Genomic DNA, 23743 nt, shown 5'->3' with positions numbered 1-23743 from the left:
ATTTATAATTAAAATTGCTATTTATTTTTATTTGGAAGACTAGAACTGTGGAGTTCTAAAAACACTTCTATGAGATCCCAAAATAATACCATATTGTGATATTTTCAAATTTGTCTAACATTTTGAAATAATATAAAATAATGTTATATATCTTTATATAAAGCCAGTGTTTTAATTTAGAACTTAGAGTTTTATTTTTTGAAATGTGTATTTAAAAGGCATGTGTTATACCTTCCTATGTATATGTGTATGTGACTTGTTAGCTTAACTTTTCCCTTTTCAGAATGAATATCATGTTTTGTAAATGTGCAAAGATATGCATTGCTATTTTAGCAAATATATAACATTCTATTGGATGAATTTAACACAATCAGGGTTTATTTATGAATCTGCTTTTGGGTCACTTCCATTTTTTGTTATTCATAAAGAAGAATAAAAGTCTTTGCATAGACATAAAAAATAAAATAAAAAGACATGCGCTGAAAGAATCAAATAGCAGATTTGATTTTGTCTTTCCAAAACACATACGCTTATTCCACATTCTAGACACATTGTATTACAAACTACTTGTGAAAACACTGGGTACATACATTTATTTTGAAAAGGTGTGGGTTATTCTGACTTACACACATGTCTATATAAACTAATAATTTGCCACAATATTTGAAGAGCAGAAGTTGAAAATCTTCCCAGCTATAGCTAACCCTAATTAAATTAATTCTAATAAATTAAGGTTACAGATTACAAAGAATGATATTTACTAGCACAGATGACACACTGCTATTTATTAGGGTAATAGGGAACACAATAGAGGGAGCCCTGAAATTTGAGATTCTAAAGGGAGCATATGAGGTCTGTCCAGAAGGGATCCATGTAATATGAAAATTAAAGATATTTCTTGAAGAAGATAAAAGAAACATTGTACATAGGACAATGATGCTTCAGTCCCCCTCAAAGTAGGCACCTTGGGACCTCACACAGATCCAATCACCACCAGCTGCTGCTCTGTTGTATTTTCCTGAATCTCATCAACTGTCTGGAATCTCTTCCCTTTCAAAGGTGATTTTAGTTTTGGGAAAAGCCAGAAGTTGCACAGCACCAAATCTGGGTTACAGGGGGCTGAATCGCCTGGATGATTTGATGTTTCACAAAAAAAACTCAATGAGATATGATATATGAGTGGATGTGTTGCTGTTTTGGAGTTACCAATCACCAGTTGCTCATAGCTGTAGTCTTCTGAATCATCCAAATAGTTTCCATGGAGGAATATTCAAACTTAATGCAAAATTTGATGCAGATTTGTTGCTCTGCTCACTCAGTCATTTTGAATGCAATAGCCACACAGTACACGTGATCACTCAATGGCATCTACCACCACCGATGACTAATAAAGTGAAGTCGTTCTTGTTCACCCATGTGCATTCCACTATGCTCTCCTTGGCTGCCAAGTTATATCATTGTAGCACAAACTCTTCGTTATATTAACAATGGCTGGTCTTTTTCTGGACAAACCTGGTATTATAATAGTGTACTTTGATACATGATGATAGTGTGAGAGATTCCATTTAATACTTCACAACATGGCCAAGCTTTCATTAGTTTCTATACATAATGATATTTGAAAATTCAATAATTTCAGGAAAGTAATTTTGTCAACATCTCTGTCACCAGTATTTTGCATTGGTTGTTGTTTTTAGTTGTTCCTATTTTTGCTTTTTAGTACAAACATTGTTGATTTTGCCTTATCAGTATAACTAGATCGTTGAGGGTTTTTATGGTTAAAAATGAGCATTATAATTTTTGTTTTCATCAATGTTTTGCCTTTATACTTATCTAAAATGTGAGTATGAAGGCATATACATATTGCATTTTAAATGTGAATAATCCATATGTTTAATGTCTAAACATAAGCTATTAAACTTTGTATTGTATCAGTACTAGTCTATAAAAAACTAAAGCAATTTTAGGTTTACAGCAAAATTGAGTTCCCACATTTCCTCTTATTACACTCATATATAGACTTCCCCACCATTGACATCTCACACCAGAAAGGTGCATTTATTACAGGTGATGAACCAACATTGACACATTATCATCACCGAAGTTCACAGTTTACCTTTAGGTTTGCTCCTGGTATTGTATTTTATGCGGGTTTTAACAAATGTACAATGACATGCATCTGCTATTATAGTGTCATACAGATTTGGTTTCATTGCCCTAAAAACTCCCAGGCTCGAGTCATCACTTCCTCCCCAGAAATGCATGGGAACTACAATCTTTTACTGTAGCCACAGTTCTGCCTTTTCCAGAATGTCATAGTTAGACTCAGACAATATTTAGCCTTTTCAGATTGGCTTTCTTTACTTAGTGATAGGCATTTAAGATGCATGACTCTCTATAATTTTCATGTCTTTATAGCTTATTTATTTTTAGTGCTAAATATTCCTTGTATAAATGCAGTATACTTTATTCGTCCATTTACATTTTGAAGGGTATCCGGATGGCAGCAGTTGGTAATTATGAAGAAACTGGCCAAAGACATCTCTGTGCAGGTTTCTGTATTGACACAGTTTTAATCTGTTTCTTTAAAAAGTAATTATTGGTTCCTAAATGCTCTTTTCCACAAGTAGTGATCTGCAAAACGGCTCCTAATAAAGTACCACTAGGAAGTGGTGTTTTCAGAAACCTTAATACTGTCTTTACCTAAAGTTTTTATTACCCCCTACACCTCACAACAGATCAGACTCCTTGAAGCCACAGTAGAAAACCAGGTCAAGAGTAAGCTTCTCATGACTTTTTGTTTTAGGTTGTCTACTCTTCTTCCCTCAGGGGTCAGATTTATGACCACAAGTATTTTTGTGGCCCTTAAACTTTCTTATTAGTTCTACACTTCTAGCCTGTCCTACCTAGGAATTTCCAGTCTAATGTAGTGTTCATCAATTATTTTTATATTTACAAAATTAAAAATAGTTTCATATAAATGTCAGTGAATATTAACCCTATAAATGTGGTACAATTACTGAAGAGGTACTTAAGTTAGAATGGTAAAATGATACTTGGATCACTCTTTACATTGCCTAGTTTATTCGGAAGTAAGAGAAGGCAACTTTATCTTTCCAGAATACTAAAAATTTTATTCATCTATTTTATTTTTTAAAAGTATATTTTATTGATTATGCAATTACAGTTGTCCAATTTTTCTCTTTTGCCCCCCTCTACCCACTACCCCCTTCCCTCCAGCAACCCCCCATTTAGTTCATGCCCATGGGTCATGCATATAAGTTCTTTGGCTTCTCCATTTCCTATAGTATCTTTAACCTCCTCCTGTCTATTTTGTACCTACCATTTATGCTTCTTATCACCTGTACCTTTCCCCTCCATTCTTCCCCTTCCACCTGCCCACTGATAACCCTTCATATGATCTCCATTTCTATGATGCTGTTCCTGTTCTAGTTGTTTGCTTAGCTTGTTTTTCTTTTTGTTATTTTAGATTCAGTTGCTGATAGTCATGAGTTTGTTGTCATTTTACTGCCCCTTCATGGTTTTTTATTTCATTATTTTTCAACTACAGTATTCTGTCTTTTACTCCCATCCCAGCCCCCCCAGGTCCCCCACCTCCCTCCCATTTACAGCCCCCTTAGTTGTTGTCAATGTGTCCTTTATACTAGTTCCTGTAAATCCTTCCCCCTTTTCCTCTGAAATTCCCTCCCCTCTCCCCTCTGGTCGCTGTGGTTTTGATCTTTTTTTCTTAAGTCCTTTTTAACATTTCTTATAATAAGGTGATGAACTCTTTAGCTTTATCTTGTCTGGGAAGCACTTTATCTGACTTTCCATTTTAAATGATAGCTTTGCTGGATAGAGTAATCTAGGTTGTAAGTCCTTGCTTTTCATCATTTTCAACATTTCTTGCCAGTCCCTTCTTGCATGTAAGGTTTCTTTTGAGAAATCAGTTGATAGTCTTATGGGAAGTCCTTTATAGGTAATTCTCTTCTTTTCTCTAGCTGCTTTTAAGATTCTCTATCTTTAACCTTTGGTGTCTTAATTACAGTGTGTCTTGGTGTGGTCCTCTTTGGGTCCAACTTATTTGGGACTCTCTGTGCTTCCTGGACTTGTAGAACTATTTCCTTCACCAAATTAGGGATGTTTTCTTTCATTACTTTTTTCAAAGAAGCTTTCAAGTTATTGCTCTTCCTCTTATCCTTCTCACATCCCTATAATTTGGATGTTGGCACATTTGGAGATGTCCCAGAGTCTCTTATTCTGACCTCATTTTTTGGAATTCTTGTTTCTTCATTCTGTACTGGTTAACTTTATTTCTTCCTTATGTTCCAAATTATTTATTTGAACCCCAGCTTCTTTCCCTTCACTTTGGTTCCCTGTGGATTTTTATTTCATTTATTTTAGCCTTCATTTCTTCACTTCTGCATTTGTCATACCCAGTGTGTTCTCTGAGCATGGTTATCACCAGTGCCCTGAAGTCTGTATCTGAGAGGTTAGCTCTCTCCATCTTGCTTAGTTCTTTTTCTGGAGTTTTGATCTGTTCTTTCACTCGGGCCATATTTCCTTGTCTCCTCAATTTGGCAGCCTCCCTGCGTTTATGTCTGTGTGTTATTTAGAGCTGCTTTGACTCCCTTGGCACACCTGTCATGTTGGAAGGAGCGGAGTCATAAGTATTCACCAGGGTGGGGCAGCAGGCTTCAGGGCTTTGTGGTGCTGTATGAGAAGGAGTGGTTGGAGAGGAATCAATGCTGTTTGCTGGGCTCTTGCTCCATCCCAGTCACTTCCCCCACTTCCTGTATGAGACTGGCATCCTCCTAGCTGCTACCCTAGTGCTGAATTTCAGAGCAGGGGAGTTTGCATACTTTTTAGGACCATGTGGTCTTCTAAACACACTCTCCTGAGAGCCTGGCAGTTTATTCCCCCACCCAAACCCCCACTGGTTTTTACAGCCAGAAGTGATAAGGCTTTATTTGCCTGGCATCAGAATCCTGGGCTGTGGATCTGGTTTGGGGCTTGGATCACTCACTCTCCAGGTGTCCCTCCCAGTTTTTATGTGCCACGTGTGAATATGAGACCATCTGTGTCATTGGCTGCTACCACCGCTGCCTCACTGCCACTGCGTCACCATTGCCACACCGTGTCCTCTCCACCCCAGGTCCCTGTTTTTGCCTCTCCTGCCTGTCTGGATGAATATTTATTCTTTAAATCCTTGATTGTCTGACTTCCACACAGTTTGATTTTCCTGACAGTTCTGGTAGTTTTTAGTTTCGAAGTTCTTTGTGACCATTCGTATGGTTGTGTCAGGAGGTGAAACAGGTTTGCCTGTGCCTCCATCTTGGCTGGAAATGTCTGACACTATTATAGGCAAGACATTATTTTAGGTTCTGTGAGTGACGGAAATAATAAAAAGATATGATTTCCTTTTTGATGTCCTTAAAATAACAGTTATCATGCACCTTAAGTTCCAAATTTACATTCATTCTTTAGAATGAGAGCTAAGTATAATGTGTTGATATTTTCAGCTGATTTTTGATGTATATAGCAATATCACAAAATTTACTAAACATGACCTGTTTCAAATAATCATGTTTATAGCCAACAAAAGGTGTTACCATGACACCTACTTCTACTATAATTTTCCTAAGATTGAATTTAAGGTCACTATAAACTAGACAAAGAGTTTGCCACATTAATGTTTTAATAATCAATCTGATTGTTTTTCACTTTCTTAAAAATAGAGCCTCTCCCATTTTTCAGGGAGCATTTGTCCTTCTGCGTGGGTCTGAACAAATTCAGAAACACTGGATGATTCCATCTTTCTAAGCAGGGAAGCTCCTGTATCCGGGGAAACCAGTCTGGGCTGCCAGACCCCAAAGTTAAGACAGGAGGACCCCTGCCGGCCGAGATGTAAGGAAGCAGTCTGCTATCTGTCTCTCTTAGTCTGGGCTTCTTTGTGCCTATGATGCCTCCCGACCAATCTGGAAACACATCTGTGCCCCTAGTGATGTTTGTTATCGACCATTTCACTGTCCATACCCACAATCAACCCATGGAGATGATGGCCGCAATCAAAAGCAAGCGCTCCCAGATCTGTGCTGGCGTCTTGTGGCTCCGCATGCAAGCTGGGAAGCAACAGCAGGAACAGCAGTTGTGTCTTCTGAATCACAGGGGAAACTTCTATGATCTTCTCTTAGCAGCTGCTTTCTTAGAGTCACTGAGCCAAGAGCACTGGCCTGTGTTCAAAATAGTATGGGAACTTAAGTTCTACAACCAAACTGAGTGTGGTTTGACATCTGATGGTGCCATGTGCCACCTGTCAGATCAAAGTGAATTCTTGAACCACGTTGGGGCTCTGTTATGCAGTTAATGAGGCTAAACATGGGGACTAATTGACAGATATTTTGAATGAATTAAATACGACAAAGTATCTAAATAGCGTATTTTGGCACAGGAATAAAAGAAATACTTTGTAATGGAACCTGCTAATATTTTTGTGGTATTTTCATCCCTTCTTTCTTCTTTCACTTCTGACTATATAAGGAAAAGATAAGTAACCAACGATATTGTAGTACATGATTTAGGACAAAGGTTAAACTGTTCTTTCATGTTATCATAAAATCTTAGGTTTGAGATCTGCACCCTCTGCTGAGTTTGTAGAAAAAGAAAGCAAGATGACTGCATCTTCAGAGCAGATTCCAAGTTTGTTCATATGGTCTGGGGTAAAGCTATGAGCTTGACTCTCTCACTCAGGTATGGCAGTGGAATGGGAATAAATGCCGTTTCTCAGGCTTAGTTTCTATCTGGCCTTGATTGCCCAGCTCATGACTTGGGAAACAGTCGTGATTATTCCAGGGTGAGCGGAGAGTGAACAGAGAGCATGTGACTCCAAATTGGAGAAGACAGGTCCAAATTCCCATTCATCCACGAAGCAACAAGAACAAGAACAAGAGAGCAATGTAGTGCTGTGTTTTAAATGATAACTGATGACTAGTAAAGTGACCCCTTTATATGTCTAGTGAATCATGGTCCCACTGAAGTCAGATGATGAAACACCCACTCTTTACAGAGACAAGGATAAGAAATGAAGTGATAGAAAGTCCTCTTTCCCGCATGCTGTAATTAGGGAAAGAAGATTTCCTTTCAGCAAAGACCAGGAAAACTTCGTAAACAAAGAGGCGTATAAGTTTCTTCACTAGTCATACATTCGATTGACTGATGGATCAATAGTTAGATAATTATCATCATAATCTCATCATTGCAATTATTACTTTTTATTGTTTACATGATTAACTGAGAGTCTTGCTAACTTTGACCTTCCATTTTAGGACAATTTTGAACAAGGAACAGGATTTCATTGATCATAGCAGAATGACAGAAATTAGATTCACTGGTGGCTAGAGTTCCTTCCTCCACTTTCCATGAAATACTCCGTGGTTGGCATTAACATGGACCTTACAGGCACATGTGGTCCTGGTCACCACCTGTCACTCTCCTTGACACTGACCTCATGCAGGGTAAGTCTGCCGAGGTTTGCTCTCAGGAAACACCTGTCTTCCTATTCATTGTTGCCACTATAAAGTACAATAAATACACATCTGAAATATAAATGAGGTTTTATTATCTTGAGAGATGACATGAAATTGTAACATGTGTCATTATATCATGTGAAGAAGCTTACAATGAAAAATATCTCACTTATGTGTGTGACCTAGTGAACAAAATAAATAGACAAACAAAGTAGCTGACAAAAATAGAAACAGAGGCATAGACACATGGAACAGACTGAGAGTGGACAGTGGGGAGGGAGAGCATAGACTGGATGAAAGAAAGTGAGGGGATTGTCCACAGCACATATATGCATTAACCATGGACACAGACAACAGTGTGGGGACGGCCTGAGGAAGGGGGTTGGGGGCTGGGTGAAAGTGGGCAAAGAGGGGCAGAGAATATAATAGTGTCAACAATAAAAATAAGTTTCAAAATATGTCAGTTTAAAATATACCTGTTCTGGCCAGGGGGCTTAGTTGGCTGGAATGCCATTCTATACACCCAAAATGTTGCACATTCTATCTGCAGGTGGGCACATAGAGGAGGCCACTGATTGAAGTATATCTCTCACATCGATGATTCTCTCTTTCCCTCCCTCTCTCTGGAAATCAGTAAACATACCCTCAGGTGAGGATTAATTTAAAACAAACAAACAAATAAATAAATAAATTTAGTTTAATACACCCAATGCATTCAAATCACATCAGTTGTGTGATTTAAAATTAAAGTTTAAAATGTGAAAATGTCCATCTTAGAATTAATGAAATGTAATAAACCATATATAATGTATAATACATGTGGTTATATATGGCAATGCATATTACTATTATTATTATATAAATAGTTCATCTTGAGCTCATTTAGGAATGCAATATCAACATTTTTATACCAGGGCCAGAGACATGAGAGGCCTTAATTCATTTGCTTTTGTCAATCAATTATTTTTTAAAATTAGCTCTTTGACTAAAGCATTGGTTTAGATAACCTAGATGATTACTTTTGATCTAAAAATATAAGGAACTAATAGAATCTCTGATGTATTTCTATGAGGAAAAAATATAGCTAGCCAAAAGACTCCTGATTTTTATTTCATATGCCTAAGTTTGGGGTTTAAATTATTTATTGTTAGCAAGGTTTTCCCACTCTATTTTGACTATGTGCACTGTATAAAAGTTGCTATCTCCAAAGTTATTTGGAGATAGTAAGTTTATTTACCAAACCAAAATTCTATCTAGCACCATACTTGTTCTTAAAATTTCTTTTGTATATGCATTTAAAATATACACCTTTTTATAATCAAATTCCATATAATACCTTTTAATTTATCAAGTGGAATCAAGTGTATATCAAATGATTTTCTTATTTTTCATTTGACACTGAAAACTAAATGTGTTTTTTGTTGTGCTCCAGGATTGATGAGCCCTTAATTGTGCCCATTTATCCTCAATTCTGGTCTCCATTTAGATAGTGCCTATAACTCTTAAAGTAAACTGAAATAATAAATGAAAGAAATTAAGCAATTCAAAACTTGGTTAAAAGGAGATTGTCCAATTTTAATATTAATTGTAGTTAATATTAATAACATCTTATTTATAAAGTTTAATATTTAAAATAATTATATATCTTAGGTACCCATTCACCTTATTTTACCAGTGAAGAAACTAGATTACACAGGTAGGCAGTACTAGGGGCATATCTTAAGCCAATATATTCTGACTGTAAGGACCGCACCCTTCACAACTACCTTTTGCCAATCCCTTTATAACTTTGTTTCCTCTTACTGTGAGAGCCCAGTATAGAGTGAATTTCTGAGAGACGAGATCAAGTGTTATCTACATTTATCTCAACCGCTTCATGCTTCAAAGTCTAGTCAGTTTTCACACTTACTGAAAAGAAGTTTTATTTTTAAAATTCTAAACACTCTATACACACAGAGACACGTACATGAACAAAGACAAAAACAAACACATTACTAGTAAGCAACCATAAAAAAAACTCATATACTACAAAATCCAAGAAATCTTTTCCTAAATATAATTTTTAGAAATCTGGATGAATTATCTTCCATGAATGGAGACAGACATTCTGCTTCAATAAAGATATTCAAAGTGAGAAAAAAAAAAAGAGATCTTAGCTGATTTCCATAGATAACTTCAAACTCAGATAAGATAAAGCTATACTAATCCAAGAAGTGTTTGTGTTGTGAATTAGTCACCTTGAGATTCTGTGGAAAATGCAAAGAGAATAGAGTAGAATTTTGTTATCTCAGGTTAATTCTTGTAGAAATGTAGATAAGCAAGAAAATACCAGGAAAAATAAATAAGACAAGGGATTAATATTATCTCTACTAAATGTTAGTTGTAGTATACACCACCAAGTGCTGTTAAAAATTAGATACTAGCATAAAAAAGAACAACAGAGGCTGGTGGCTCAGAGGCCTCTCCCACGGGAAGAAGGAGTGAGCTTGTGTCCACTGTTGGGGGTTTCAGGGAAGCCTTTGGAACTGGTTTCCACGTAGCCTTGGGTGCCACCTGGACGTGTGTTACTCTAGATGCCTGGGGGACACTCGGAACACGAGAGCTGAGGAGTATGCTTGTAAAGTGAGAAACATAGTGGGTTACAGCCTGTAATTATCTTTGGATTCAAGACTTTGGACACCTTGTTAAGAATATTTTATTTATTTATTTTTAGGGAGAGGAGAAGGGAAGGAAAAAGAGTGGGAGAGAAACATCACTGTGTGGTTGCCTCTCATGTGTCCCCTACTGGGGACCTGGCCTGCAACCCAGGCATGTGCCCTGACTGGGAATCAAACCAGCGACCCTTTGCTTCATAAGCCCGTGCTCAATCCACTGAGCTACACCATCCAGGGCAAGACTCCTTTAAAAATTCATTATTCAGGTATTTTTCAAATTTGGCAGATAAGCATATAATGCATTGAAATGGGGAAAATAAGATAAAATACTTAAAAAATACTGTATATGTTTTAAAATAAATTATATACTTAGGTAGAGGTTTTTTCCACTTTATTCAGAAATAATTTTTTGTTACACGTATATCTTCAACATAGTCATGGAAGTTGTAATACATACTTGTACATTCCTTGACAATGCTCCTTTAGAGATGAGGTTTATTTACCTTAATGAAGTTAGTAAATTTTTTTGTAGCCAATAGAAAACAGCAGAAGTTATCATCTGTGGCTTCTGAATGTGTTCTTGGGATGCTTACTCCGGAAGCAGCAGTCATTATGTCATAAGTCTGCCTTGACAGTCAGAAGACTGTCAAGCTGGGAAGGCCATATTTGGGTGCTCAGACAGATATCCCCAAGTGAACTCAGAGCAGACAGTGTTAGACCCCAGCCAAGCAGGTGAGCCATGTTGAATGTCTGCAGTCCCCTGAACCACTGGCTGTGACGCCATGAAAGACGTCAAGCTGGAATTGCCTAGTTGAGCCATTCTTGAAACCGGCAGCAAAATAAATTTACTATAGAAGAGACACAGTATGTTCAAAAAGACAGTAATATATTTGGTTAGTACACATACGACAGTATTGAAAAGCATGCGGGATCAAAAAGGAATGATAAAAAATCAGATATTCAACAAATGCAGATGACAGATTAATACTTTAGTCTGCTTTACCACATTAGTGCTACTGTTTTAATAGGCAGTGCTAGCAATCTTAATTTTGATAAAATAAACAATCACCAGGGACAATATGTTTTTTTTTTTATGTTGGTTGCTTTGAGGCTTTAAAAGTGCATGGTATTTGCTATTCACTGGTTTTCATTCAAGTAGTTTTATAAATGAAGTTTTTTTTAATTTTTTATTTTTCTGTCTATAGTGATGATTTTCCCATAGGTGAGCATGGACTCATTTAGTCAGCAAACCAAATCCACATTATAAATCATGGATATATTTTAATTAAGGTTTATTTGCTGTTTTTCAAATAAATTACATTTTTTCAAATTAGTGTAATTTTTACATTTTTATCCTCAAATGTCTAAATTTATTCTTTTGGCACCATATTTAATATGAATTAAATTAATTTTTGTGATGCCAATTTATTTGCATCAACATCAGAGTAAAGTAATTCTATTATCAAAATCTGTTTCTGCCCTGACTGATGTGACTCAATTGGTTGGCATGATGACCTGTAACTGAAAGGTTGTGGATTCGATTCCTGGTCAGGGCACATACTTAGGTTGTAGGTTCTGATTCTGAACATATATGGTCTGCTGTCTAGGCATATGTATGGGAGGCAATACTTCCTTCTTTCATTGTTTCTCTCTCCCTACCTCTCTCCTTTCCTCTCTCTCTGAAAGCAATGAAAAACATAATGTTCTCAGATGAGGATTAAAATATATGTGTTTATGTCATTGCCTTGCTACCTGTTTATAAGTATTACATTAACCACATTATTCCATAGTTCTCTTTTTAAAATTTGTGTAAAATTTACTTTGTAAGATTATATATTAAAATAATGAAGCTCCTTAAAATATTTAAGCACTAGACAATAATTAGTATTACAAATATTATATAATTATATTCCTATGTCATACATACTAGAGGATTTTTTAAATTAAAGCTCCATTTTTATTTTTTATATTGATATATATGTATACATAGATGGGGTCTGTCTGGAAAAACTCCAACCATTGTTGATAGAATGAGAACAGTTTGTGTGACATCGATGTAACCTGGCAGCCAAGGAGAGTGGACTGGAATGCGCATGCAAGAACAATGATGACTTCACTGTACTAGTCAGTGGGGGAGATATATGCTGATGACTGAGCATGTGTACAGTGTGGCCTTTGCATTCAAAATGTCTGAGTGAGCAGAGCAACAAACTGAATCAAATTTTGCCTTAGGCTTGCATATTCATCCATAGAAACTATCTGAATGATTATAAGGCTGCAGCTTTGAGCAACCATCATTGGTAGCTTCATGACAACAACACATCTTATGCAGTTTTTGGTGAAACATCCGATCAGCTGTTAACTGAGCCCCACTACAACCTAGATTTGGCACCCTGTGACTTCTGGTTCTCCCCAAAACTAAAATCACCTATGAAAGGGAATAGATTTCAGGACATCGATGAGATTCAGAGAAAATATGACAGGGTAGCTGATGGCATTTGGGATAACTGTATGAGATCCCAAGGTGCTTACTTTGGGTCCCAAGGGACTAAGGCATTATTATCCTGTGTACAATGTTTCTTGTATCTTCTTCAGTAATGTCTGTTTTTCATATTGCATGGGTGGATACTTTCTGGATAGATCTTGTATACGCAACAATATTCATATACGTATACTGGATCACATAGATAATAATATACTGAACTATGTGTATTATATTATAAATGTATATCCCATATGTATCATATCTATAATAAATGTCCATAATATTACAACTCTCTTTCTCTCTTCTGTTCATGAAGGCCTAACTATACCCTGAGCTTGATTATACTCTAGACAAAGCTTCTTCTTGCCTCTGACCTCCCTCCTAGCTTCAACTCTTAACAGAATTCTCAGCATCTAAACACAAAGTTCTGACCTTTGTTTTGAGCACATACTGTAGAATACTAATAATTACAACTTCTCTTCCTTCTATGAGGTAAATCTTTTCACCAGGCTTACAAGGCAGGGGTGGTTCCGCCTCCCCCACTCTCAGGAACCTGGGAACCATTTCTTTAAAATGTAATAATCAAAGTAGACGGCACCAGTTTCTCCGAATTTTTGTGGGGCAGTGGGAATCTAACATCAGGCAAACTTCCTCAAATTGGGAAAATGCTTTCTGCTCAAGAAGTTACAAGAAAGCTTGTTTTCACTTGGGTAAAGCCAATTAGCAAACATGCATGGCCTATAGTCCACATGCCCTAGCTCTTAGCTCTTAAAAACTCATGTTTCTTTGCATTGACATGATATTTTTAATTTAAAAAGGAGGGAAAAGAGACAATTATATTCCTATGTCATATGGTAGTGGATCTTTGGGACTAAAACCTCATTTTAATCTTATCAGGTCTTTGCCTGAAAATTATAATTGAATCAGTGTAATTACTTCTAATCTGTATTGCATAGAGTTGTGGCCAATTTTATTAGGAAGTTATAATGAAAATTATGATTATTAAGTGAACATTATACCCGTATGGTCTATGTTGCTAACCAGAAAATTAATGGCCATTTCTGAAAACCCTACCTAAAAACCTAGGTTCGACCCAAAGACTTGTCTCTCTCTGAAGTGTCATGTTTGTTTATATGTTTGTCTTGCTGTTTGTTTACATCATTTTCATGCAGGTTCTCTCTAGAGTCAGGGCTATTGTCTTTTTTGTTTACTAAGCTGTAGCCAAGGATTGGCCCAGGGGAAAAATTAAGGAAATGCGAATTAACACAGAAATGATTGAGGGAGTAAAACCTGGAAATGGTCAGCAATCCAGTACCTGGAAACCTGCTCCTCATGTACTTTGTCTTCATTAGATCTTATTAGATTCATTGCTTTCTTTCTTTTTAAGTCAGTTTCATTTTTTCTGTGTGCACATAGCCTGAAATAGTCTCCACAAAATTTCTGTTTACATAATCTGAAATCAATCCACTTCCAAGGTGATTGACTATCTCTCAGACCCAATTCTAAATTTCTAGAAGACAGAATCTGATTAATTTATTTTGGGTCAGTATTTATCCACTGGCAAAGTAGCTTGCCAAGTAAATAAAATCAAGTGTCAACAACCTAATTGATGGGGATCCATCCCTATTGGATTGGAGAATGTCTCAGCAATATCTTTTCTAGTGTAGTTGCTGATAAAGAATCATCACTGCTGTACCAGAACTTCATATGGGTCTGTTGATTACAAAATTGAATTGGAGTTTTTTATTTTATATTTTTTATTTATTTATATTTTTTATGGCCAGCTCACAGAGTGAGGTTTATATCCCCTCTTGCTGAGTCTGGTTTGTAACTGCTTGACCAATAGAATAAAGCATTGGTGACCCTAGATCAGTTTGTGTGTTCAGACCTTAAGGAATTGCCATTTTCCATCTTCTGTCAATTTAGAAGCTTGCTCTGAAAATTCAGCTGTGAGGAAGAGCAAGTGACCCCATGGAGAAGACCCTGTGGAGAGAAATGGCTAGCTAAGAACTTGCTACCCATGTGAGTGAAGCATCTTAAGAATACATTCTATAGCCCTGGGAGAGCTGCTGCAGCAAATGCTGTGTGGAGAAAAAAATGAGCTGTACAAATGATTCCTGCCCAGACTGCAGATTCCTGGGCAAATAAGTATCTCTTTAAACCAGAAGGGTTAGCTGATTTGTTTCAGAGTAACAGATAACCACTATATCATTGTAAACATTGCCACATTATATGCTCAATTATAAAAAGTGTGTATGTGTATACACACATGTATATGTATATATATATATGTATATATGTGTGTGTATATATATATATATATATATATATATAAAATGCATCCACATTTAGTTCTCATTTAAAATCTGATTTGGCCTTATTCAATTAAACAATCACCTCGACTTTGTCCTATTACAATTATTCATTTGAATTTAGTTGTTAGGTAAAGGAAAAAATTGAAGTTTTTTCCATAGAAATCTCAAAAACTGCAATGATTGTCCTCTACTATGTTTTGGAATATGCTCATTGGTAAGAAAAAGTGCTTAGCTGTGCCTCTGACATGGTATTATTTCTAATAATAATTGATATAGCATTATGTTTTTTAATTAAATTTTTAGCAGAACTCTAAAAACAAATCAATCATTTGGTGAGTATTTATTGATTGACAAATTAAATTTACAGGTATCTTTTGTAGTTGCTGATTACGACTTTTAAAAGTAAAGGTCAGCAATGCTTCCATGGAGAAAAATGGGAAAGGAATCTGGCCCTGTTTCATGAAGGTAACTAAGGAAAATTGGGGAGTGATGTAGAGGTTTGGTGGCGGAGGGGGGAGAAGTTTGGTCTATTAACTTGCTGCCATTGCAGGTGAGCATCAACAGCGAAACCGTGGTCTCTACTGGCAGAGCACAGTGGCTGAAAAGCTTGTCCCTATACATCAAAATGATTCATAATTATATTTTAAATGCACCACTTCCATATTGCGTGACGCGGTTATTAATACATATGGAAAACATACTAAAATTAAACTTTTTATGATATTCCATTTCAAATAGGGAGATATTTGAAATGGAATATGATATTCCATTTTAAACCAGGGAGATTGGTTTGCTGTTTTACAACAGACATTTTCACATTCCCTTGATGGCACAAGTTGAGCTCGTTTTATATGGACATTTGCAAAATGGCAGTTTTCTCTGCTTTTAAATATCCATTTCCATGTCTCATAAATTGAATAGACCACAAGACTGTAGATGCAGTCTTATTTACTTGTTGTAATTGTTCTGTTTGTTGAGGTTGGTAAGAATAAATACAATACTTCATGGCTAGCAGAAGCTATAATAAAAAATCAGCCTAGATAACTTTATACTTTTTCTTATTCAAATTGGAAGCTAATATAGTGACCCATATAGCATTTTTATTAGGATGAATACAAATATAATCTTCCTTATAAATAAAGTATTGCACCCTTTACTCACAACTAGAAATAACTAAATCAAAATTGCAGAAGTTGCAAATATTATAAGAAAGAACTATAGAGGGAAAATTCTGCACAGGAAAATAAATACTATAGTAATGCAGTCTTTAAAAAAACTCTTGTATTAAAGAGAAAAAAATGAAATTTAATATTTCATTCCAATACTTAAAAAGAAAAAAGTATAGGATTTTATGAATGAAGGAGGCCCATTACAAATTTTAATATCATTTCTGAAAGATCATGAATTTATACATATGTATATGAAAAATATATATTTAGTATTATAGCCTGTTTAAATACGAGGAGCAGAGGTCCTATAGATTCATATCTATAAAAACAGTGTGAGTCACTATTTTTAAAGGTGAAATAAATAATAAAGCATTTATAATAATTAAACTTCAAAATATTACTTTCTGAATAAATTAGCTCTGTGTAATGTTTTAAATCTTATTGTGTTGCTTTAGTATTTAAATTACATTTTGGAACAGGTAAAGTCTGAGACATAAGAAGGTTTATAATAATATTATAAATTTAAATCTATTTTTGTGTCAAGGGTTGATTATGGATTTTCAGCATATATTGACAGCGTGAAAAAAGTTTTCTTCATATTCTATATCAGTACTATGACTTTGCATGGAATTGAATTAATTGGATAGTTAAATATTATTTAGTGAGAATCAATTGGATGTATTCATTTCATGTTTTTATCCTCATCTGAGGATATATTTACTAAGAGAGAGAAGAAGAAAAAGAAAGTGAAAGAGAAATATCAATGTCAGAGAGAAGCATCAGTATGTTACCTCCCACGTGTCTACACCAGGAATCAAACCCACGACCTAGGTATGTGCCCTCCCCAGGAATTGCACCCACAAGACTTTGGTATGTGTGACAACATTTTAACCAAACCACCTGGCCATGTCTACTCATTTGTTTTCATTTATTTGTTCTTATTTTTAACTTTGCCCCCCAAGAAATTAAAATTTTACTTACAAACACTATAGCAAAAATTCTGAAAGTTTCTTACTTTTAAAGATTTTACAAAGATTTAGACAATAGTTAGGATTTAATTAACATTATTAAGAAAACATCAACAAACTGAACCATATTTATTTTATAACTGGCCAATATTCAGAGCAAAATATGGCCTGAATATGGAATGTCGTGACTTTAATGTGTATTTAACATAGTCATTGTTTTAACTGGGTAACACGTATAAGGTAATAAAGTTTGAATATAAATGGATTTAAGTATCTTTTTGAATAATAGAAACAAAATAATGTTATTTTGCAAAATAAAACAGTCAAAGGGAAAATCTTGAGAAACTTGCACAGAATCCTCTTTTTATCTAGATCTTATTAAACCTGAACTATATTTGGAAAAGATGTAGTAAGTAGGTTTTCATACTCTCCTGATAGTATAAACCCAAACGAGTTCTCAAGTAAAGAATTAAGTTAAAAATTCTTCCGTGAGAGACAATGCTAGGTTAGAAACACAAAACTTTTACACCTGCATGGATAGATTTGAAATCTTACAATCTTAATTTTCCACAATAAGATCAAACTGGCCAGGACAGATGTGTAGGTAGATATGCTTTGCTTCTTTGCATGAATAAAAGAAGTATAACAACCAATTTAAACACAAAAACAAGCAGAATTGCCAGAAAATTGAACTGTATGGAAGGTCAGCTTCTAAGGATTAAAGAACAAATATTTATCCAAACTGGTAGGAGGGGTGGAGACAGGAAGCAGGGGCAGCAAAGGTAGGGGAGGCAGCATTGGGAAGAGTAGGATATCCCACATTCACTGGTGGATAAGCTGGGAGGAACAACTGGGGAGCAAGACAGACTGGCAACGCAGGGTTCCAGTGAGTGGAAATACGCCTCAAAACCTCTGGCTGTAAACACCTTTTGGTGCTGCAGTGGCAGGAGAAACTCCCAGTATCACAGAACAGTCTGGTGGAGAGGCCCATGGGATGCTGGAATGTACACAAACCCACACACCCAGGAATCAGCAACTGAAAGGGCACAATTGGCTTATGGGAAATAAGGGAAGTGACTGAAAGCAGGGTGAGAGCCAAGCAAGTGGCATTATTCACTCTCTGACCCATCCCCCACATGCAGAGTCAGAAGTAGGTTGCCCTGCTGGGGTAAATACCTAAGACTCCACCCATTACAACATAACAGGTGCTCAGAGACAAAGAAATATGGTCCAAATGAAAGAACAGATCAAAACTCCAGAAAAAGAACTAAGTGACAAGGAGATAGCCAATCTATACAATGCAGAGTTCAAAACACTGGTAATCAATGTGCTCACAGAAAATGACTGAATATGACCACATAATAAAGGAAGAAGTGACAGCTATACAAATGAAATAAAGAAAAATACACAGGGAACCAACAGGGAAGGGAGGTAGACTGGGATTCGAATCAATGACTGGAGCAAAAAGAAGAAATAAACATTCGGCCAGAACTGAATGTAAAAACAAGAACTCAAAGAAGTGAGGAGAGGCTTAGGAACCTCTGTGACACCCAGATTATAGGGGTGCCAGAAGGAGAAGAGGAAGAGCAAGAAATTGAAACTTATTTGAAAAAATAATGATGGAAAACTTCCCTAATCTGCCAAAGGAACTAGACATGCAAGCCCAAGAAGCTCAGAGAATCCCAAAGAAGTTGGTTCCAAGGAGAAAATCATTGAGACACATCATAATTAAATTACTCAAGATTAAACATAAGGAGAAAATCTTGAAAGCAGCAAGAGAAAATGAAACAATTACCTACAAAGGAGTTCCCATAAAACTGTCAGCTGATAGTCAAAAGAAACCTTACAGGCAAGGGGCTGGAAAGAAGTATTCAAAGTCATGAAAAGGAAAGACATACAACCAAGATTACTCTATGTAGCAAAGCTATCATTTAGAATGGAAGGGCCAATAAAGTGCTTCCCAGATAATGTTGAGTTAAAGGAGTTCATCATCACCAAAACTTATTACATAAAATATTAAAGGAACTTATCTAAGAAAAAAAGATCAAAACTATGAACTGTAGAATGACAGCAAATCACTACTATCAACATCTGAACTCAAAAAAAAAAAAGGAAAAAAAAACTAAGCAAAGAACTACAACAGAAATAGACTCACAGTAATGGAGATCATATGGAGGGTTATCAGCAGGGAACTGCTGATAGGGAGAGAAAGGGAGAAAAAGGTACAGGAAATAAGAAGCATAATTGGTAGGCACAAAATAGACACAGGGAGATTAAGAATAGTATAGGAAATGGAGAAGCCAAAGAACTTATATGTACAACTCATGGACATGAGGGAGGGAATAATGGACATGAACTACTGGAGAGGATGCTGGAGTGTGTGGGGTGCTGGGTAAAGGGCGAAGGGAAGAAAAATGGGACAATTGTAATAACATAATCAATGAAATATACTTAAAACAAAATAAAATTAGAAAGTATTTTATCAAATATATTACATGTTATATTGCTCAAAGTTGTTAATATATGTACCTCAAAAACATAAAAACCAAAAGGTATGATCAAATTTGAGCACTAATTGAAACCATTTATAGAAATACGGCAATAGCATTATGCAATAAAGTTAACAGGAGTTTTTTGTGGCAAAAAAGAAAGCATACCATATGAAATTTATTATCTTTGCCGATATTATGAGTGCAGTTCAATAGTGCTAAATAATCACATCATTGTGAAACAGATTTCCAGCACTTCTTTATCTTTCCATCTGAAACTCCACATCCTTTGTACAAATCCCCTTCTCTCCTCCTCCCAGGCCCTGTTAAGCATCATTCTACCTTTCAGATACCACAAGGTAATTTAATTAATAGTCCTTTTTTTTAGAAGTTCTGTTTTATAAAATCTTGTTAACACAGTATCCCTCATATCTATTCAATGATAGAACTGTTTTCCCACAAACACATCCAAAAGTCACTTGTGGAACATAAGCCTATAGAACAGCAGTTTGAGAACTACCAACTATTACTTTTGGGAGAGAAGTACTAACATTACTGCATTCTGCTATGTTCCTTGTTAAAACAACTCTTTAAGAGTAAAATTTACAATTAGGGAAATATAAATAGATCTGAATCAAGTTACAAAATAACAGAAGTCAGTGCTATGGAAAAATAATTCATACTGAATTTGAAAAGGGAAGTTTTGGGGGCCAGATTACAAACTTATATCAGTTACTTAAACCGATGGAGTTTTTAGTAAGAAATTGACACTTCCACCAAGATGGAGGCATAGGTGGAAGCACTGCACCTTCTCGCACAACCAAGTTTAAAAACAACAAAGTTTTAGCAACGAAAATTCAGCCAAACCACAGAAAATTGAACTACACGGAAATCTGACAACAACAAACACTTCAGCCAAACCAGTAAGAGGGACAGAGCCAGCAGCAGAGCGGGGCTGGGCAGGAAAGATCCACCTGACCCACCCGGGTGCATAACCCAAGCACACAGGCAGCCATGGATGGATCCCAGGTGTGGAGCAGCAGCAGGCAAGAGGACCCACTGAGGGCACAAGGCAGTGGAATCACTGAGGGCTGATCACGGTCACACATCCACGCGCAGATCAATCGGTGAAGAAGCCAGCAGGGAGATGGACCGAGCAGGCCCCAGCAGCAGGAAGTGGCAGAGGGAATAGCCATTGTCCCTTTCTGACCCCACCCCCACATACAGCGGCACAAACCAGCAACCTGGGTAGCCCCGCCCTGGTGAACAACTAAAGCTCCACTCCTCATACATATCAGGCATGAACAGAGCAAAACATTACGGCTCGAGAACAACTCAAAGCATCAGAGCCCATAACTCTAAGCAATGAAGAAATAGCCAAACTTTTAGATGCACAGTTCAAAACATTGGTGATCAGGATGCTCACAGAACTGGTTGATTTTAGTCACAAATTAGAGGAACATATGAAAGTTAAACTAATTGAAATGAAGGGAAATACACAGTAAACCAATATTATTGGAAAGGAAACTGGGACTCAAATCAAAGGAGTGGACCAGAAGGAGAAAAAAAATGACCAAATAGAAAAGGATGAAGAAACAAGAATTCAAAAAATGAGAAGAGGCTTAGGAACCTTCAGGACATCTTTAAACGTTCCAACATTCAAATTATAGAGGTACCAGAAGGGGAAGAGGAACAGCCACTAGTGGAAAACTTATTTGAACAATTAATAAAAGAGAACTTCCCCAATCTGGCAAAGGAAATAGACTTCCAGGAAGTCCAGGAAGCTCAGAGAGTCCCAAAGAAGTTGGACCCAAGAAGGAACACACCAAGGCACATCTCATTACATCACCCAAGATTAAAATGAAGGAAAGAATCCTCAAAGCAGCAAGAGATAAGGGGACAGTCACCTACAAAGGAATTCCCATCAGACTGTCAGTGGATTTCTCAAAAGAGACCTTGCAGGCAAGAAGGGGCTGGAAAGAAGTATTCCAAGTCCTGAAATCCAAAGACCTACATCCAAGATTGATCTATCCAGCAAAGCTTTCATTTAGAATGGAAGGACAGATAAAGTGCTTTTCAGATAAGATCAAATTTAAGGAGTTCATCATTACCAAACCCTTATATGAAATGTTAAAGGGACTTACCTAAGAAAAAGAAGATAAAAAAGATGAACAGTGAAAGGACAGCAAACTCACAGTTATTAACAACCATACCTAAAACAAAAGCAAACTAAGAGGACAGGTAGATCAGGAGCAGAACCATAGAAATGAAGATCACATGGAGGGTTAGCAACAGGGGAGTGGGAGAAGGAGAAGGGGGGAGAAGGTACAGAAAATAAGTAGCATAGACAATAGGTAGAAAATAGATGGGGGGAGGGCAAGAATAGTATGGGAAATATCGAATCTAAAGAACTTGAGACACGTGGTCATAAACTAAAGGGGGGAGTGGTGGGGGAGGGGGTGTGCAGGGTAGAGGGGAATGAAGGGGGGAAATAGAGCAACTGTAATGGCATAATTAATAAAATATATTTAAATAATTGAGTGGATATGTAAGTCCAGAAAAAATAATTAAAAACAAGTCAGCAAGGCAAATTTCAAATTAACAAAAAGAGGTAACAGCTCCTAAAATAATCTGGCTGTCTTTTTACCAGAACATTGCTGTACAAAATTATATGACATAATGTAAAACATATTATAGAAAAATTCCTAATCAAATATAAGGTTAGAACAAATGGCTTTTAAGTTTTGTCTCAAGCTATTATACAGGATTCTAAATCTTAATGTAAAAAAAAAAAATGCCAGGAATTATGACTTTCTTATCTAAACATAATATATATTGGGCAATTTTTCCCTTAAAAATACACAGCTAATTTTACTATACTACAGTTTTTTTTTTACTATACTACAGTTTTTAATAATTTATGGAAATTACAATGCACATTAATGTAATCTAATTAAGTCACTTGATTTTTTTCCTCAAAAATTCTGAAAATTTATGTAGTCCTTTTAATCTTCAGATACTTAACTGAGAATTATGAACACCTACCACTGTGAAAAATCATGAAGACCTGCTCCTGTGGGGTTAGCCAATGTTCATGCTGCTTTTCCCAGGCTGTGTTTATCTTTCCCTAAATTTATTAGAGTCAGTGTAATCTGTTGATGATCAAATGTTTCCTGGAAAGCTTCAGTTTTCGGAATAAATTAGTTTTGCTAAGTGTTCATTGCAGGAGTCTTTGCAGAACTGAGAGAATGTAATGAAGAACACTTATGCTTCCTTTGGTGAAATCTGACATTTGGATCACTTCCTGCTTTTTTGCCATTTATGGTTCCTTAAGGATACACAACCGTCCTTTGGCCCAGAAACCCTCCTTCTTACTTTCCTCCAAGTGTAATGGAGACAAATGCTCGGTTTCTCTGACTGTGCATCGTTCACTCCTTTGTCGTTCTGTGGACTTCAGCCTAGTACCACCTGCTGTAGAGATGTTAAACATCTGAGGGATTCTGTTTGGGGCTTGAGTTTTTATGAACACGACCCCTCCTATTTTTTCTTCCCTTGACATAAAAGAAGCCTGAACTCTGTATTTTCTTAAAATGGATTTGAGGCACCACCAGGTGTATGAACTTCTCCATTAGTACCTTCTAGATCAATTGAACTTTCTTTACTCCGAAGTATGATGTCTTGAGTTTTGGCCTTTGGAAGTGGCTCCAGGCACAAAGAATTTGGCCCAGTAACATGAGAAGTAGGAACCATATTTTTGTAACAGTGGAAAACTTCAAATATGAAAGTGAAATTAAAAAATTAAGTTTATTTCTTTCCCCCTTCTGGTACCCCTATAATTCGGATGTTGGAGAGTTTAAAGATGTCCTGGAGGTTCCTAAGTCTCTCCTCATTTTTTTTTGAATTCTTGTTTCTTCACTCTTTTCTGGTTGGTCATTTTTTTCCTCCTTCTGGTCCACTCCTTTGATTTGAGTCCCAGTTTCCTTTCCATTACTATTGGTTTGCTGTGCATTGCCATTCATTTCTATTAGTTTAGCCTTCATATGTTGGGGAGTGGGAAGAGAAGGGGGGAGAAGGTACAGAAAATAAGTAGCATAGACAGTAGGTAGAAAATAGATAGGGGAGGGCAAGAATAGTATG

This window comes from Artibeus jamaicensis, unplaced genomic scaffold (assembly GCF_021234435.1).
Source record: "Artibeus jamaicensis isolate MK-2021 breed Jamaican fruit bat unplaced genomic scaffold, CSHL_Jam_final contig_415, whole genome shotgun sequence".
Lineage (NCBI taxonomy): Eukaryota > Metazoa > Chordata > Mammalia > Chiroptera > Phyllostomidae > Artibeus > Artibeus jamaicensis.
The sequence above is the reverse complement of the archived record's forward strand: the minus strand, read 5'-3'. Positions refer to the sequence as shown.